At 35.7% G+C, this 18654-nt stretch overlaps 1 protein-coding gene across 2 annotated transcripts in view; it reads right to left on the bottom strand.

Annotated features, from left to right (window-relative positions):
- The window catches only part of THSD7B (thrombospondin type 1 domain containing 7B), an 800685-nt gene that overhangs the window by 755641 nt on the left and 26390 nt on the right, over nt 1-18654 (bottom strand). The window lies entirely within an intron of this gene.

Genomic DNA, 18654 nt, shown 5'->3' with positions numbered 1-18654 from the left:
TCATTGCTATCAATTTCAGTGGGAGACAAGGTAATGGATGCCAATGGTGACCTGCATATATTTGGACATATGAGTAGTTTATCAGGAGAAACACTCTAAATGAGTGTCTCCTGTAGCACTAAGTCAAGAGTCACCGAAGGCTGGCAGGGAGCAGGTTTCAGAACAAGACAAAAGTCGAACATCATTCTGTCTGACTAGCTTAGTCAAGTCAATTCTGGCTGTACATCAGTGAATCCTGTGCTTCTTCTTTCCAACACCACGAGGCAATACCTTTTATTTAGAAAATAAAAGATGTACTTAAAGCAATACACATATATTTTCCTATAATTTTCCTTTAGATCAAGAGTTGGCAAACTTTTTCTGTCTAGAGCAACACAGTAAATATTTTTGCCTCTGTAGACCGTACAGTCTGTCACAACTACTCAGTTCTGTCATTATAATGCAAAAGTAGCCACAGATGATATGTAAATGAATGAGCTGAGCATGGCTGTGTTCCCATAAAACTTTATTCATAGACATTAAAATTGGAATATGATATTTCACATATCACAAAGTATTATCTTATTTTGATTTATTTGGACTTTTGAGAAGCATAAAAAACTTTCTTAGCTCAAGAGCCATACAAAAATAGTTGGCAGGCTAGATGTGGTTCACAGGCCATAGTTTTCCAACCCCTGCTATAGACCATCAGGGTTGACAATCATACTGCTAACTGATGGGAGAGAAAGTCCAAGTGTTTGTAATAATTTTTTTCTGAAATTTCTTTGCATATGCAAAGTATAATGTATCAAGGCAAAAAAAACACAAACTATACATTTTATCCAAAAACATATTTTTGGAAAAAGACATAAAAAGAACTACAATTGGCCACTTGATTACATGTACATAATTACAAGCAAGGCCATTCTGAGAGTAACCTAAGTGAGTGTACATTAATATAATAATAGAGCTTTAACTGTCTACTTCTTCCCATTAAAGACCTATTTTCATTTTATATGGGAATTTAGGCATCTTCATCCAGGATCAAAACAATGTATGTAGTTCATGTAATTCTTATTCAATAAATACTCTAAAGAAATTCTGACCCAGTTTAAAGATCAAAGAAAAACAGAGTTGAAGTTCCTGACTGGCAGTCTAGAAAACACATGCAACAGAACACTGGGAAAGCCTGAGAATTTCGAGAACCTGCAACAGCCCAAGCCAGAAAACCTGAGCTCACCCCCAGTCCCTGTGTTGCCACACACCAAGCTTAAAGAGCAAGTCACGCTGTCACTTTGCTGAGCCACAGATCTTCCTATGGTAAAATGGACATCACTGAACTTACAAACTTTTCTGAGAATCAAAAGAGGAAAGCCCTCTGTAAACTGAGGAGATAAATGTAAAAATTAATGAAATCAAAAAGAGAAATTTGGTAGAGTCAGAAGCATAGAAATAAGCTGATCATACTCGTTATGTAATATAATAACCAATCTCACTTTGAAGAATATGACCATCATTTCACTCTATGTCTCCGGAAATAAATAAATAAAAACATTCTATGGAGCTCACTAAAAAAAAAAAAAAAAAAAAAAAAAAAAAAAAGATAGAATAACATTTGAATTGAATCATGGCATTTTCATAAATATTCTTAATTTTGTAGTTCATGTTCAAAGTTGCGAGTTCAGATTTGAAACCGAGAATTAAAAACCATCAGCTCTCTCCAAACTAATATGAGTGCAAATACAGTCAAGCCGTTTGTCAATTCTGTGTGTGCGTTTAAGTCATCTCAAGAAGCAGTCAATTTATTTTTCCTTCTCTTGGGAAACAAGAAGTATACATCATTAATTTTCCAACCAATGTGAGCTTTGTAGTCACACTGTGGAGCTAATCCAAAGGGTTTAAATGCACAGCAGTCTCCAGTAAATCACAGCAGGTCTGAGGGCAGGTTAAATGGCTTTAATTAAGAATAATAATAAAAAAGAAAGATCATTTGACACATAAGTCAATATTTTCCCTTCAAACCCAATGTAGGCATACTGGGAAAAACCATTGCATATTCATCAAAAAGAAGCAAGTATGAAGCTTCAGAAAGGATATTTAATTAAAGAGAGGAAGAGTAATTAAACAGAAGAAAAATTGGTACGTAAGACACACTGTTACCCAATCATAGTATTATTTTTATCTTGCAAACCAACTGGTTTAATAATAGTTGGTGAATTTAACTTACTACTAGTTGAACTGATGTTGTTCATTTGCATCATCAGATATACGTGAAAAGATTCATACTCACTCAATAAAGACTGTGTGAACTTTCAAAAATAATGTACTATTAGAGCAAAACTTGCCATAGTCCAAAAAACAATGGTATCCTAAATTAGAAAATTCGAGTGTGAATCCTAATACTGTCATTTGTGAGGATAACTTTGAAAGCGCATGGTGGTGACATGAAAGTCACACAGGCCTGAAGATGAATTCCACTCTACTGCCTATTTGTGTGTGACCTCCAGCAAATTGCTTAGAGTCTCCAAGCTTCTAAGAAATGAAAATTTTGCTGCCTACTACTTTGAGTTGCTCTGATGGATAAATAAGATAATATATGTGAAGTATTTAGCACTGTGCCTAGCACATAGAAACTTTTCAATAAATAGTAGTGATTGTTATTATTACTATTAATAGATTATTATTAACATCATTATCATTTTGCTCAGCTTCTGAGTTTTAGCTTACAGCCGTTTCACCAACATCTTATCAAAATCATGTAAGCTACAGCATGAAAATGTGCCTTTTATATCAAAAAGAACTAAATACATGATTGTCAATTATTGAGCTTCAGATCAATGTAGGGCTGCAAATATTGTTTTAGTGTTTTCAAACAATTCACTGATATGCCATTAAAAATTTTCATTGCAAACATTATGCAAATAACATGATACGGTGTTGGCCAATTAAACAAGAAAAGAAAATCACCATTTCTGGACTGAAATAACGAAGTGTGCTCAAAGTATGCTCTGGCTACTTTTGAAGGGCTTCAGAATGAGATTTCAAATTACTGATATTTCAAAAACAAAGCTATACTTTATTTAGAATGAATTAATCAATTGCACATGATTCATAAGATCCTGTAATGTTTAAAAAATATTGCTCTACTGAAGTAATTTGCTTCATATAGCACTTAATAATTCATTTTATTTTAGGTTAGGTAGGAGTTCAAAGTAAACTCTCAACTGCAAAGCACAGTCTTAATTCTGCTCGGAGAGGGGCCCTCTGATTTCTTCCTCCACTGAGTTCCCTGCTATTGAATGCCTTTGACACAGCCTGGACTCTGTAACTTTCCCCCATTGGACTAAACATCTACCATGTTTCCCTGAAAATAAGACCTAGCCAGACCATCAGCGCTAATGAGTCTTTTGGAGCAAAAATCAATATAAGACCCGGTCATACGTTGCTATGATATAAACCTGGTCTTATATAGTATAAGACCAGGTTTTATATTATTTTTTGCTCCAAAAGACTCATTAGAGCTGATGGTCCGGCTAGGCCTTATTTTCCTTCAAACACGGTATCTTCCTTTGGTTGAGATTTTGGATATTTTATGAACTCACTAAGTAGATGTAGGGAGTAGTGAAATAGTAGGGGAATGAGGGTGAGAACTCTCACCTCTCTTACTTTGGAGCTTTGCCCTCTGTCTTTTTGAAATTATTATCTAGATTACAGAATGCTCAGCAATTACCATTGGGTTACACCTCCATAGGTTATATATATCAATTCCATAGCTCACCAGAATTATTTATTTTTCGTGAAAATTTCTTTTTGTTGGCTCTTTTCCAGCTCATTAGCTTACCACTATTGTTAAAACATTTTATTTTGAAAAAGGTGAGCTACTCATATACTAAGTTTCAGCTTAAGAACAGCTTTTCAGGGGCTGAATCCTGAGAAAATGGTTTCCTTGGTCTAAAGCAATTGGTCTAAATAATGTGTGCAATCTTTTTGAATTAGTTTCCATCATTTCAAAACCAGGTACCCAGAGAACCATCAGAAAACCCATCAGGACAAATCTGCCTTTTGCAAAGAAACCCAAAGTAAGTGCCACTGCTTGACCAGCTTGATTAGGACAGTCTCAGAGAAACCACACCATTTCAGCAGCAACAGAACACATGATGCATGTCTTTATGGTTTCATTTTTGGACAAGACATATCTTCAGACCACTTTTGCAGTAAGGAGAGGGAGATTACAGTGTTTCCCCAAAAATAAGACCCAGCCAGACAATCAGCTCTAATGTGTCTTTTGGAGCAAAAATTAATATAAAACCCGGTATTGTACTGTATTATATTATATTATATAATTATATTATAAAGATTTTTACTAAATAAGACTTTTACTAAAATAAGACTGGGACTTATATTAATTTTTGCTCCAAAAGACGCATTAGAGCTGATTGTCCAGCTAGGTCTTATTTTCAGGGAAACACAGTAAGTACCAGATGCAGTGGGAAACTGGCACAGGTGTCTGGCTCTCTCCTCTCATACTTGGTGACTGCTTTTCAAGTTGTATAGAGACATTTTTAAAGAGATTTCACTCCTATCTGCTCACAGAGAGAAACCTGAAACAAATGACTTGGTCTGTTTTCCTTCTCCTCTGACAGGAGCAATTTCTTTGAAAGACTACTCTCTGGAAAATTCAAAGTTCAGTATAGCTCCTCTGTGGCTGCCCTGCTTTCCAGGAAAAGCTTTCATGGGCCATGAACTCAGGCGGCAGCACCTGGCAGTACAAGTGAAAACTAAGAGAAAGGCTCTTGTCACACTCTTCTCTGCCAGTTAACTCCCCGGAGTCTTCTAAATTAAGTCCAAGCACTTTTACCCAATGCACAGGTAGCATCTGCCCTGCCTTTGCATGAATTACAAAAGCCACCCCTCAGCTTCTGGAAAAAGGAACTGCATCAAAGGGACTCTCCCTCTTGGCTGAGGAATCACAAAGTAAAAGGCTGAGCAAGTAGAACGTAGCTGGATTGCCTTCTCAGCCTGCCTACTCTACTAGTATCTTGGACAGTGCACACCCTACACAACCGTGCACACTGGCGTTTCTCTCATTACTGCCATCACCACTACCCAGGACTGAGTACTAGAATCTTTCACCTGGGCTACAGCACTAGCCTCCTAGCTGGGCTCCTGGCTTCATCTCTTGCTTCCACGGAGGTTCCTCCACACACGAGGCAGGGGGGGACTTTAAAGGTTTACATCAAATCACATCATTCCCATACTCAGAATCCTCCTCAGACTTTGAGTCTCATTCAAAATAAAACCGTGACCAGCGTCTCCAGCTTTGCTAGTCACAGTGGGGTCCATGGAGCAGCAGCAGTGCTATCCGCCAGATGCTCATTAGAAATGAATACTCGCAGGTCCCGCCCACATCTACTGAATCAGAATCTGCATTTCAACAAGATTGCCAGATGATGTCTACACACATTAAAGTTTGAAAAACATGATCTACCAAATCCAACGAGACCCAGCCCTGACCTTCTCTCCAACTGCATGTCCTGCCACCTTCGTTCATTCAGTGCCAGCCACACTGGACTCCTCACTGTTTCTTTGGCATGGCAAGCACCCCGCCACTTCAGGATATCTGCTCTTACTCTTTCCTCTGGCTGGAATGCTCACCCTTCTGCACGACTGCCTGGTTCATTCCCTCACTACGTTCTGCTACCTGTTCAGTCATCTTCTCAGTGAGCCTTTCCCTGACCAACCCCATGGTCCCCTGAAAACTCCAGTGTTCTCTAGGTTCCTAGACCCTGTTTTGATCATGACATATATCACTAATGTATGTTGTATTATACTGCATATGGTGCATATTATATTACATTATAATATAATATGATATTATATTTATATGAAAAATTGCTCTCCCCACAAATGTTATCCCTTTAACTACAAAGACCTTGCATTTTTTCACAGTTCTACTCCCAAGTCTCTACAGTAGGTATTTAATAAACATTTGATGAACCAGTGAATATTTAAAACTAGTACTTCTAATGAACAGTGACTTAGGCAAGTACCCAAACTAGTTTTTACAGAAAGGGTAATTTAGGCATTTTTGACTTCTGAAAAAAGAAAAAATTATCCAGTTAACAAGTAACATGGTCAAACCTTCAGCATGAGGACACAGATCTGAAAAAGACCAGATGACCCTAGGTAGTTTTAGCTGTGGCCAGAAGCAATAGAATAGTTAAAAATAGGAAATACATATGTTTAAATCTAGGTGTTTCTAGAAATAAAAAGAATTGGTGATACCACGTGCTAGTGAGGATGTGGGGCAATAGGAACATTCATTCATTGCTGGTGGGAAAGCAGAATGGTCCAGCCACTCTGGAGGTCACACCTCCAGGTACTTACCTAACTGATTAAACACATATGTTCTAGGATCCAAGTATTATTCTCACATTTTACAGATGAAGAAATAACAATTATATAAAATGCCTAGGGCCATGCAGCCAGGAAGTTGGGGAGGTGGAATTCAAACCTATGTTTTCATTACTCCAGAGCCCACACTCCATCCAGTATACCATTCTCACTCCACAGGATAATTCCTAAAAATTCTAAAATACTATGGACTGAAAAAGACCCAAAAAAAATTTTTTTTTGACCAGTCTGCTATATAGATATCACGCAATTGTAACTTCAGTTTGTTTAGCCACTGGCGGGAAAAGGGCCCTGTTTTGCCCAACTCCTGGACCCTCACTTCCATCAAGTGACTGTAGGGGGCACCATTTCCCTAGAACAGAAAGTAAACCGGGTGTAGTCCGAACCTGGCCCTGACTCCACGGGACCAATGGAAGTCGTACCTATCACTCACTGGCAGCAGCACGACCGTCAGTCAGTCTTAATAATTAGGCAAGTTTTCTTTTAAAAGAAAGCACCCAAACAGAAAGTACTTTAAAGGTATTTCTTTTAAAGCACGCAGAGAAAGTGACTTCAAGGACAGGAATGCGAGTAACTGCAGAGCTCCAGGTTGTCTGTAGGAGAGGTGATCCATAGCCTCCTCTTCAATACAGGCTGAAGCTTTCAAAGAATAATGCCCCAGATCTTAACACTGCACAGTCATATTATTGAGACCCCGAGCTAAACTTTGATATTCACATTGATCTTCATGGCCTTAATTGTAATAAAGAATCGGGTCTTTTTTACCCAGCGTTAATATATTTAAGGATAAATCTCAAATGAAAAAGAGAGAGAGAGAGAGAGTTGTGGTACAACATCTATAACAGCGGTGCAAAAGGATGAACAGATGAACTAACAATGAACTTCAACCTCTGTATGTACATGTTAACTCATTATACCCTTGCAATAACTCTATAAGGAAGACTTTTGCAGATGAGGAAACTGAGTATAAAAAGGTAATTAAATTGCTGAAGATCTATAAATGGAGCTATAAATGGGTAAACTATTGATCACAGAGTAAGCTCTTTCCAGTGCACATTTCTTTCAGAGACCATATGCTGCTAAGCTTTGTATAAAAGCATATAATCTCATTTTGTATTCTATATTTAACAGCCAGGTAAAAAAATTCCATCTGCATTTTCTATCAAACAGCCACTGTTGACATTTAATTTTCACCAAACCCAAAGTCTTCTACACATAGCCCTATGTAAAACATTACTTTTAGAATTTTGTATGGACATAAGTTTACCTATAAAAAGTGACATGCTCCCTCCCTCCTGATAACAAGAATTTTGCAACCCATCATAACATGCTTCCTAGGCTTGATTGCCAGGAAAGCCAGCATCGAATTTAAAACTTAATCACAATAGTTCAATCAGGGTTTTGGTAGAGAACTTGCTTTTTTCCTTATTTTTATGGTTTCAAATATGTATTTATTGTATGCTCACTGAAAATTTAGATAGAAAAAATCAGTGAGTCTTTTTAATATATGTATTTATATTCCAGGACATAGGATTTTATCTATGCTATATCTAAATCCATGAATTACAAATCCATAATATTGAAGACATTACTGGATAGTTTATCAAATGTTTTTATAAATAAGCATCTTTTCCTTATTTTCCTGTGACTCATAATTATTGAAAGCTTAGACTTACTCTCTGAAAAATAATAGCATTGAATATGTTGTTAGATATTAGCTCTACTTGTTGCAGGAGAAACGTTTCCTCACATGCCCATCATTGGGTGATAATAAAGATCTAAATAATAATAATGGTTTTAATAATTTATTCAGTTATACAGCAAGTGTCCCTCTAAGTGAAGAGGAAGATCTCACATTTCTAAACCATTCTGTTGCAGTTGAGCAGATGAATTAAATATTTAGCACACTGCTTAATATTTCATTGTAGACAAATCATAGTGGGTTTTACCCACTCTTGAGTACAAAAGCTGTGATCAAATACCACATGTATATAAAACTTTAATTCATAAATCATTTTTAAAGGCATTACAGTCAACAGTACACATGTAGGGATGCTGGAAGGACCACAACACTGGGTTATCATAAATCAATTACAGCATTTGTTTGTGCAATATTGTGTTGTCCTCTCAGCAGAAACAACCTCAGGACAGGTAGACTTTAGTCCTGTTCTGCACATTTCTGAAATCAAGAGAAACTATGCTCACTGCTCCTGTGACAAAGGAAGTCAGGACTTCAGCCAAAATATTCTGGCTCCCGCACTACTGCAAAGCTTACCCCTTTGTCTTCCCTGGATATATATTGCTAAATCTATTTGGAAATGAAAGGAAGCTAATTCTCCAAGGACCCATGTGATTGTATTGCCTGTGGCTATTCTCACTTCCTTTCCCACATGGTACATTTCTATCAGCTTTGAAAATCTCTCATGATGGTAATTGGCAGTTTATACCCTTAATGTTCCCCTTATATTTAAAGTGTTTACCTCATTACCAGCATTTTTTTTTTTTTAATTCTGTCCCTAATCATGGAGAAGACCGATCTATCTCTACCCAACTTACAATGACTCAGGGAGGTTTACAAGGAACTGCTGATTAAACAATTATTAACTGTTCGGGAAACCACACATGCATTTGTGTTATTGTAACAGCTACTCATTTCGATACAAGCAGCTCACTAAATATGCGTAAGTCATTTCTCTACAATAACAGTTTAACCACCACATCTCCATTATGCAATGGGAATAAAATAATGCTGGGGGTTAAGATACTATCATTTCCTTCCCTGAAGTCTCTTAGTTCTAGGCCTCCAGATCGCAGCATGTGTTGAAAATTACCACCTCCGTTTTAGCCATTCAAAGTTACACAATCACAGCTCAGACACAACTCCACTCACTGCCTTGCCAATTGCGTTACAATACTATTCAAACCATCCTCCTTGCTTTCAAATTGCTCTTACACTTGTTACAGCCTTCTTAATGGGCCCTTCCTTTGCTTCACTGTTATTTTTCTTCCCCTAATGTAGATGCTAACCAGAGACTACTGAAACAGGGAACAGAAGGAGAAAAGCACACTGTGTGAACCTTATTTGAAGAGGTGATCTAAACTACCTCAGGCTCAGATCAAAATCAACCTTTCTAAGAAGCTGGAGGACAAACCAGACCAGACAGCCCCACCATCTCTCTTTCTTAAAATGGGTTCTATTCCAAATGTTTCCATCTAGTGCAATCAAATGATTCTAGCTACAATGAAGTCTACAGAATGTAAGCAGAACTTTGGGGGGCCCTGAGTTTTTCTTAGCTATAAAACGAGAAATCTGACCTGAAAAGAAATTCAAGATTTCTCTTAGTTCTAAAGTTATCTGTGCCCCAGTTTTGCAGCAGCCATGACAGATTGTGCTACGAGACACATCATCTGTCAAAATAAATCATCTCTGCCTTCTAAGGGATAAATTATATTGGGGGAGGGGCAGAGATATGTAAACCATCAAGACTTCGGACCATTCCTAGAATGGACGTAGGTCCAGAGGATGAGGGAAAGCTAGGAGAAAAACACTCCAGGTCTACCTGGGGACGTCAGCAAAGGCTTCATAAATGAAGTGGCTTAAGATGTGTTTTAAAAGATGAGTAGGAGTTTACCTGTCAGACAAACAGGGAGAGGTCATGATAACCCCAGGGCACTGCATAGGCCCAAACATGAAAATCTTCAAAATCCTAGGGAATTTAGGGAACTACAAAAGTTCTATGCTATCTGAAACACCAGAAAGTTCAGGAGAAGACAATCTGGAAAGCTGATATCTATCTATATCTCTTTTCCTTCTCTCCCTCCTTCTCTCTGTTTTATCTCTTTCTCTCAGTGAGTTTCTATTGAGGCTTCTTAGCCCATCATCCCAAATGTTAAGATGGAAACCACAAAAAATTGTGGAAGCCACACAAATCTACCTACTTGCAAAACAGCTCATCTTGCAAACATTTTATTTCCAAAATACAATTTCAGCAGGTTTGATACATGTTGAACAATATATTACTCTAAACAGATTCACTTAACTGTGTAATTAATGGGTGAAAACATCCATTTTTCCCTTGATTACAGGTTTAAAATTTTCTGTTCTGATTTGGCAATAAGTCATACAATATTACAACCCATTTTGTGGGGAATATACCACAAAATAATCACCTACTGTTAGATAGTGAATATAAGTCACAGAGAAATGAAAACAACCATGAGATGGTGGAGACAGGTTTCAAATCCAGATAGTCTAACCCAAGAGCTTACAGTCCTTAATATGATGTTTCCAGGAGGTAGTGACAAAAAAAAAAAAGTTATTGTAAAAACAGTTAAAACTGATGCAAATATAATGGCTGGACAAAATTTTGGGGTTAAAAATATTTTTAAGCATATACTACATAAACGTTTACAGAAATTAATGTGATAAATAGTGTGGAAGCTCATATACAAACAGGATAGGCTTTCCTTAAATCATGGTATGTAAAATTGTTTTTCTAGTGAAATCAAATTTCTATAGACCCCCACTTATCAGAATATTTTTTATTCCACCTAGAATGGATACATATCTCAAAGGAAACTCTGTATGTTCTAAAAGGCTTTCTTCTTTTAAATACCTTTTAAGAGCAATATTTATATAGTTATTTTATTTGTACAATCATTCAATTGTGTCCATGTTACTCAGGGCAGAAGTAAAACCAAAGTGACCCATCTTGGGATCTAGAACAGTGGCGATGCCCTTGTATATAGAGATAAATTAAATAGGAATGGGCCTTTTAAGAATAACTTATTTGGGTATGTAGAAATTCTGTTGATGCCATTGAAAAGGTGAGATTCCAATTTCTGAAAGCTCTGTATTTCTTTCAAAGTAGTACTGATCCAGGAGAAGCACTCCAGAGTGACAAAAAGAGTATGTATGACATATAAATAAAGATATGCTTGGATATCTATGTGTTTGTGGGTGATGTGTGGGAAGAATGTGTAGATATATAGTCAAACACTCATAGAAATTAAAAAGTGACTTTGAACTCTGAAAAATCAAATGCTGATTGGCTGGAAAGCAGGTTCAAATATATCTGAACTGACCTGAATCAAATTATAGACTTGGTTGGAACACAGGTCAGTGAATTTGAAGGTGAAATCAGGCTGCAAAAGAAGCAATCTATAAAAACTATTGATGAATAAGTAAAGGAATCCTTTTTTTTCTTTTTGTCACTGAAATAAATTAAATAGGCTTTAGTGAATGGTGCCAACTATTCAAAAAGAAACATCTGTGAAACTTAAATGTTAAAATTATTTTTTCAATCTCATAAAACATTTCCAAAATGTATTTTGTACTAAGAAATTAGACCATTACTGTGTAGGTCAGTAGAGACATTATAGTAAAATCCCAGTGCCAGCCAATGTCTTTCCTGCTATATGAAAATAAATCATTTTTCTTATTCAGCTAACAAGTGTTGAGCACTATCTTACATGACAAGTTTAGATGGAAAATACTGTTTTGTTTGGTAAAGAAGAGTAGGTAAAGGAGCTCCTTCATCAAGGAAGACTGCAGTAAGCTGGCAAAGGGGAACTTTAGATGAACCTCAAAATCTACAGATTCATACTGAAAGCAGCTATGTGAAAGTCTAGCAGGTATAGATGCCAAACACTGGCAAGTGAATTTCTAGATAAGGCCTCGAGGAAGTTAGGGAATGAACGGAGATTATAAAACCAAGATGAAAACATTACTAAACTACTTCTGTTGTCTATTTGATCAATGTTTATGAGAATCTGAGTTTTCAAAATAAATTGGCAAGGTAAACTGTAAACAAATGATTATTGTTTTACATGAGTTTAACAGAGAGTGGTCAGTGTGGCCTTGGCCAATGTTGGTTATGCGAGAGAGTAACAATGTTTACTGGCCAGTGTGGTGGTGGATGGTTTGTTTTTGTTTTGGGTAGAGTGTTGATATGTCATTGGTTCTCAACCAGGAACAATACCACCTCTCCACGAGGTCTTTTGGAAATGTGAGTAGACATTTTGGTCGACTGAAGTCAGAAACTAGTACTTAGAAGATTGGGAAGGAAGAAAGCATGCTAGACATTCTGGAGTATGCAGCATAGTCTTACACAAGGAAGAACTATCCCACCCAAAATACCATTAATAACCCCATTAAAGAATACTGGAATACTTCCCTACCCACGACCTATCCTTCCTTCAAAATCCAATCTATGAGAGTCTAAAGCAATCCTTGTAACTTTATACCCTTGCAAAGAAACCCAAGAACTGAACACAAAGTTTTCAAAGAACTATTCCCAAGTGGTTAGTAGTCAGTTAAGATTAGTCCCCAATCAAAAAAAAAGTCAAGCATAGCTTAATGTGTAAAATGGGGGTTGCTAACACACAAAAACTGAGGAATCCAGGCTCTGAATCCTGTTATTTTAATGAGGAGGGAAGACAGTCAAACTCAGTAAACTGGGTATAATTTTAGAGCTTGGTACATGGTGTCAACCAGTAGGCATCCTTGACTCTCAGGTAGGGCCTCAAGAAATGACATTCTAAGTGGGAAATGGTCATAGAAGACAGAGCATTGGAAGAGAGATAAATACACTTAACGGAATGTGTAATTTTTCTAGATTCCTCTCTTATAATTTTAGTACGAATAGCTCTTTAAGTTTTCTGAAAATTGTCCTACATACCAGTTTTTGCAAGAATGTGGCCTGCCTTGTGTATTATTACCTTCAAGCAAAAGTCAGATATATTAAATGGCAAGAGAGAAAATAATTCACCAGCCCATTTGCTACAGGTAAGAAAAAAATAAATAAAAAAAACCCACAAACAAACAAAAATAAACAAAGGATATAAAAAATTCTAGTTTTAAATAACTAAGTGTTTGCATATAGTAGAAACTACTTGGAAATGTCATTTTCTTTATAAAAAGGGGCTAATTCTTTGAAACCAACATAACTTGCTATCAAGCTAAATGCTCTGTTTACATGATAAGACTGAAGGGGAGGCTGACTAAAAAGCAAACCATGAAATGTCCTCCTAAAGGTTCAGAAAAATGTAAGAGCCACCACTCAATAAAAATGATTAAAATGTGTGCAGAATTGTATTGCTTTCCACCCGACCAGTCTCAAAAAGATCATGAATAATCATTATGTGTAATCAGTGTCCTATTCATCTGCAACACACGAACAAGCCCATTTTAAATAAGTTCTACTTCATGGTCTTTCCTTTGATGTTTCACCTATACTGGTGAGACTTTACGAGAATGATGTCTGCTCTGAGATTGTTCATCATGAAGTTGCCTGTGGAAAGGCTTATGTCCTCTCCAATTGTTTTTAAGTCCATTAATCCAAAATGCAGAGAGGTTATGTAATTAATTTGTACGTTTTAGTGATTCACGGCCTTGCAAGAACTAGAGAAAGAGGTCATTTAAATCTTTCCCTTGACTTCAGGGTGGACAGAAGTGATGAGTATCTACACCAGCCAGTGAAAACTGGAATAATTTCCCAGAAAAAAAAATTCTCACCCTAGCTCAACAATCTGTTCCAGTAGCTGAAGGTTAGTGATACACAGGAGTATTACTCTGTTGTTCTTTGAAGGCTCCTGAGTGAACAAAATTTGATTTCTGCAAAAAATGTCCCAAACACTTCACTTATTATTGATATTCTTTCTCTGCTTTTTTTTCAGGTCATCAAATATATCTTCATTTCTGGCCAGCAAAATTGACAATGTTATATTCTGCCAAACACTTCTAAAATTTAACTAGGATTTCTTCATAAATATCCCAGGTATATAAACAGGGAAATTCTGTTTATAATTTTAAATTAGTATAAAAAAGCCATTAAACTTAAAAATGGAATCTCTTTAAGGAAAAAGACAAGTTAATGATCTCAATCTTGGTAGAATTTACGAGTATATTGTGACATGTCTATAAGTTTGTAGTCTCTTTCCAAACCAAAACAAATATTGACTTTAGAGAAACTCAAAAACCCCAAAATTGATTAGAAGCACAAAGTTAAAATACTGGAGATGTTTCGATTTTATGATTTAGTAATTAATCACTGAAGACCTTGAATTAGATTTTATAACTAAATGACTCTCTACTGCCGCCTGCGGGTAGTACCCAACTTGTATAATAGACTTTTAAAAGATTTAAGGGGGGCCTTGGTGTAACCAGCCTACTTTCCAAAGAGAACCTCTCAGGTTTGTGTCAATTAGATAACCATCTAGTCTACTGTTGAGGTTCCACAGTTCTCAGGAGGAATCCATGTCATATCAAAATTTACAAACCGTCCTGGGAAGAAACTACAAGAATCATAGGAAAACAAAAGTGAAGTGTCTAAACACCAGGGAATGCCACTTCCCAAGTCAACAGTGTCCATACCAGGTTCCCTAACAATGTGCGTGTCATGCTCTGTGCAGTCCTTTAACTTTTCTCCCTCATAAATGATGTATCCTGACTTGTGCTTTTAGGATAGTCGTAGAGGTCAAGACCACATGTTGAGGTCCTGCTGCAACTAGTAAAAAAAGGATACATTTCAAAAATCATATTTTAAAAGACATCAAAAAGCTGTAGGAGAAATGAAGTCTAGATGAACTAAAATTAAAGAGAGGAGAGAACACTTTCTAGGTAAGAAGAGGGTAAGATATTCTGTGTGCATGTGTGCATTCGATATGAAAATGAGATTGATGATCAAGAGGGCAAAATACAGAAGCAGATTCACGTATGATCCAGGGATTAAAGTTAAAATACAAGAACTTTAAAAAAAATGTATGTGATAAAAATAATCATTCAAGATGAACTATAATGTCATGGACGCATATCGAAATCTGTGGTATAACAACTAAAAATCATATAGCTATGTAGAACTAAAAAGATTGGATAAGAAAAAATAGAACAATAAAATTCTTGTTTAATCCACAATAAGACAGGAGAAAGAGGGCAACAAATAGAAAATAAAGAGTTAGATGTCAGACATGAACTCATATATCACATTAAATGTATTACATGTAAATGGATGAATAATCAAAAGGCAAAATTTGTCGGAATAAATAAAAATAACAATATCTAACTATATGCTGGTGTGTTCGACAGGATAACAGCTCCCACAAAGACGTCCATGTCTAATCCCCAGAACTGGTGAATATATTCTCTAACATGGCAAAAAGGACTATGCAAATGTGACTAAGTTAAGGATCTTAAAACAGGAAGAATGTCCTGGAATGTCCAGGCAGCCCAATGTAATCACAAGGGTTTTTTATACGCAAAGGAGGGATTCAGGAGAGTCAGCATCAGAGTGACACAGCATGAGAAACACAGGACTGGCAATGACTGGTCTAGAATATGGAAGTGGCCATGAGCCAAGGAATGTGGACAGTCTCTAGAAGTTGGAAAAGGCAGGTTAATGGATTTTCCCCTAGAGACTCCCTCAGAAATGCATGCCTGCCTACATATTGATTTTAGCCTGGTGAAACCCATTTTGTACTTCTAACCTCTAGAACTGTAAAAATATATATATATTTGTGCTGTTTCAAGTCAACAAGTTTAAGGTGACTTGTTTCACCAGCAATAGAAACTAAAATAATCAGTTACAAGAGAAACATCTTAAATATAAACATATAGATGTCAAAGGTAAAGGACAGTAAAAAATATGTCAAGCAAATATCAACCAAAGGAAGCAAGTGTGGCTATCTTAATACTAGACAGAGTAAACTCTTTGACAAGAAGTTTTACTACACATAAATGGAGATATTTCATAAACACAAAAAGTTAAACTAGAGGGCATGGCAGTCTTAAATGTTTAAACTCGAGGGATAATAAATATATAAAGAACTAGACAAATCTACTATCATCAGTGGAGGTTTTATCAACCTTCCCTCAAGAACTGAAAGAATAGCAGATAAATAATCAGTAAAGATACAGAAGATGTAAACAACACATGAGTTAACCTGACCTAGTGAAAAACTTGTGGGACGATGCCCCAAAATCGTAGAATACACATTCTTTTCCAGTGCACACAGAACATTTCCAAAGTAGATTATACATTGTTTGGGTCGTAAAGGAAAACTCAACAAATCCCAAGGACTGAATCATATAGATGATATGCTCTGATCCCAGAGGAATTAACTGAGAAATAAAAAGAAGAACGATAACCAGAAAAATCCATCTACTATTTGAAAATTGAGTAATATACTTCTAAATAGGAAAAAGTCAAAATTAGAAAATATTTTTAAGCGAAAGAAAGTGAAAAGGCAACTTATCAAAACTTATGCAATGCAGCTAAAGCAGTGTTTAGAGGAAAATTTTAGCTACATTCATATTTTAGAAAGTATGACAGTGGAAAGTTAATTATCTAAGCTCATCTCTAAAAAAAGAAAATCAAAATTCAACAAAGTATAAGAAAGGAAATAAGAAAGATGAGACAAAAATTAATGAAATAGAAAGCAGATATACAGAATTCAATAGAGCCAAAAATCTGCTTATTTTAAAAGATTCATAAAATTGGCATATACTTAGCAAGACTGAATAAGAAAGAAAAAGAAAACACACATATTAGGAATTAATGAGGGGTATCACTACAGACAAAAAGATAATGAGAGAATATTACAAACAAATTTAAGGCAATAAATTTGTCAATCTAGGTGAAAGGGAAAAATTAACTTAACAACACAAATTACCAAAATGTATGGAAACAAAATGAAAATCCGAATACATAATTAAAAATCTTCCCACAAAAGCCCAGAAGGCTTTACTGATGAATGCCTTCAAACATCTAAGGAAGAAACAATACCAAACTTAAACATATTCCTTTATAGAATAAAGTGGAAATACTTTCCAATTTATTTTAGGATAATCCTGATAGTGAAACTCAAGAAGGATATTAGAAGAAAAGAAATTACAGATGATTATCCTTCATGAACACAGATACAAAAATCCTAAACAAAATTTTAATAAATTAAATGCAACCATATATAAAACAGATGATACAACATTTTATTCTAGAAATGCAAGATTGGTTTACTACTCAAAAGTCAATCAATAGAGCATGAATAACAAAGACAAAATTTGTTAATGGCACTATGTGAAAATTAAATAATTTCCTCTTCAAATGGCACTGTTAAGCAAAGGAAAAGATAAAAACTAAAACGTGGGGAAAATATGAGATATACATCTACTATACATAGGTATATATAAATTTAGCTATATCTGTATCTATATCTAGATCTATAGATCTAGATCTAGATGGATATGGATATGGATACAGATATATGGTGCCAAAAAATGTATACACATTTGAATAAAGGAAAAAACTATTAAAATTGTAATACTCAATATATACCCATAACAAAATATGACTACAAGTCACATTTGACTTCTGCAATTACAAGAGGAGCTCAAAGTGGTTACCATCAGTGTCCAGACACTTCTGGTTATGGCGAACTACTGCTTGAGTAACATTGACCAGTGTCGACTTGTATACATTTTTTTGGCACCCCTGGTACATACAAGGGCTTCTATCCAGGATATATCAAGAGCCCTTACAAGCCAATAATAAGAACAAAAAAAAAACTCAGTCTTTTAAATTGACCAAAGTTTTGAGCAAACACTTCACAAATAAGATATACAAATGGAAAATAAGCACATGGAGAAATGCTTAACATCATTAGTCATCAGGGAAATGTACCTGAAAATTAAATGAGATGCCACCACATACCCACATTTTGGCTAAAGCCAAAATGTTAGACAGTACCAAAATATTGACAAGGACGTGGAAAAACTGGAAATCCCATACATTCCTGGTTAAGAATGTAAAATCGTACTGTGACTTTGGTAAAGAATTTAGCAGGTTTTTTTGTTGTTGTTTTTTTAAGCTAAACATTCCTACCGTACAGCTCAAGAATACTATTCACATATTATTAACTTAAAGGAATAACCTATGCCCACACAAAAAGACTGTACCCAAATGTTCATATTAGCAGTATTCATAATAGTCAAAAACGAGAAACAACCTGTTTTTCAAATGGTAAAAGAATAATCAAAATGTGATATACCAATATCATGGAATACAACTCAGCAATAAAAAGGCATTAACTACTGAACATGAAAGAATTTTTAAAATATCCTGGTAAGAGAAAAAAGCCTAACACAAAAGACTATGTTTTCATGATGCCATTTATATAAAATTTCTAAGGCAGTGTAACTACAGAGATATAAATATCAATGGTTGCTTGTGTTTGGAGTGGGGATTTATTGAAAATAAACACATGAGC

Source organism: Rhinolophus sinicus, chromosome 17, assembly GCF_057876585.1.
Source record: "Rhinolophus sinicus isolate RSI-liver-muscle chromosome 17, RSI-T2T, whole genome shotgun sequence".
Classification (NCBI taxonomy): Eukaryota; Metazoa; Chordata; class Mammalia; order Chiroptera; family Rhinolophidae; genus Rhinolophus; species Rhinolophus sinicus.
The sequence above is the reverse complement of the archived record's forward strand: the minus strand, read 5'-3'. Positions and strand labels throughout refer to the sequence as shown.